Here is a 1976-nt window from a genome sequence, read left to right as displayed (position 1 = left end):
TTACTTTAAGCCAATCATAAAACAAATTTAAACCGTTGTTTTTGAAATTTTCGTGTATCTTAGTCTTTAACCCGGTGATCGCGTCATGTCTTTCATATATGCTTTAACTTTTCGTCTGGAAAGTCCTGTTCATTTTCATGCTGTCCATGGATATTGACATACAATGGAAATTATTCAGTAACTTGGCGCAGTGATATGGTTTAACTATAATTCGGTTGACAAATCAGGAATTAAACATCATATAAATCACATTTAGTGCAGATCAGCACAGTGTTGCCAGATTGGGCAGTTCCCACCCAGTTTTGATTGTGCGGGTAAACGTTTGTTTGGACGAGTTTGGTAGTTTTCAGACATTTTATAAGCTAATTCATCCAATGTTCAGTTGTTTTTCAGCATCATGTTTAAGATGCAACTGACAGCCTGCTCCTGTTCTGCTTCTGTTTGTCCTGTATCTCTCACACCAGAGCTTCATTTGTGTTAAAACAAGTTTAATCTGTCACACTTGAGTTTAGATCCGGTGTAACATCTGTTTCAGGGATCCCACATCTCATGTGTTACTGAAAGATGTTCAGATGTTTCTTGAAAATAAGCCTAATAGTGACAATGCAAGTCGACAACTGCCAAGAGCTCCGGCGGCTTTATTTGAGTAAATTATTAGGATTGTTTCTGATAACTACAGTTTTTCATTTCTGATAGATGGAATGATGGACAACAAGTCGTTAAAATGATACTTTTTTCATCACTCGAGTGGTTGTAATTGAGAACCTTAAATGAGTAAATCACATAAGTGCACTGAGTTGGTTCGTCTGTCATGTGCTCAGTGTTATAAAAGTAACTGATATAAGCTCTTATGACTTGAGTGGATCCATCATTGCTCAAATGTTCCTTTACCTCCTGTATCACCTGTCCAATCCGTCACCACACCTTGTTTCAGGACCTCTAATGTCTATATTTTTTATAGACACCTGTCTATAAAAAATATGAAGTGAAATATATATTATTAATTAAACTAGCAATTAAACTATTATGAATTATTTTAAGCCAGGACTGGGCCTTAGTTAAATTAGGACATTAAAGTAGTTTCTACAAACATGCCTTGCAAATAAAAAACATTACTTGTGGGTTACATTTTGTCACGAAATTGACAGAACCCAAGCGCAGGCAACAAGGGGTTAATAACAATAACTTTTATTAAATAATAATAAAACAAAAACCCACGATGGGGAAACACGATAAAAATCAAAACAAGGAAAACAAACCAAAACAAACAAGGTCCAAGAGTAATACAAATAATAAATCCACAACCAACAGGAACCGGGAACAGGATATCCAACAACATCAAGGAGGACACTGCAAGGCAAGACAATGTATGACAAAGAACCGACACAGGCCTAGGAATACACAGGGCTTAAAAAGGGGAACACTAACAAGGGTTGATGACGCAGGGAGGGTGAAGGGCAGGTGACAAGACTCAAACAATAATGGAAAATGGCGGGAAGATAATGGGACAGGTGTGAGGGATTAAACACTAATGGGAATTAGACGGAGAAACAAGGGGGCGGGGCTAGAAGACGCGACACCGGAGAGAACGCATATTATGTCAAGGGGACAATAATACATCTCTCTCCCCACATAACAAGAGGTTTTGCCATGGTTCAGCCACAAAACCAAGAAATACATGACAAGAGAGGCAGAACCATGACATTTTGAGACAAAACAGTTCTAACATTTATTTTAGTCTAGGACTAGTCTTTACCCCGTATATGCTAAAATGATTTTACATTGTGAGAAGCACAGAGAACACGATCTGAATCTGAACTGGTCACGCTGTCCAATGGGACTTATGTTATCAGGGTTTCACTGTTGACTGCTGCTGGTGTTTGTCTCTATATGGTGTGGGATAGTTTTGTGGCAGTAAAAGTACTGAATTAAATATTGATCAAACACTTTGGACGTGTTTTTGTGTGTTTTGGTTT

General features: G+C 37.9%; 1 pseudogene; it reads left to right on the top strand.

Annotated features, from left to right (window-relative positions):
- LOC130561240 (butyrophilin-like protein 2) overlaps positions 1 to 1976 on the top strand; it is a 14861-nt pseudogene that overhangs the window by 11833 nt on the left and 1052 nt on the right.

Source organism: Triplophysa rosa, linkage group LG11 (genome assembly GCF_024868665.1).
Source record: "Triplophysa rosa linkage group LG11, Trosa_1v2, whole genome shotgun sequence".
NCBI lineage: Eukaryota > Metazoa > Chordata > Actinopteri > Cypriniformes > Nemacheilidae > Triplophysa > Triplophysa rosa.
Note: the sequence above shows the minus strand (reverse complement) of the source record. Positions and strands in the feature narration are given on the sequence as shown.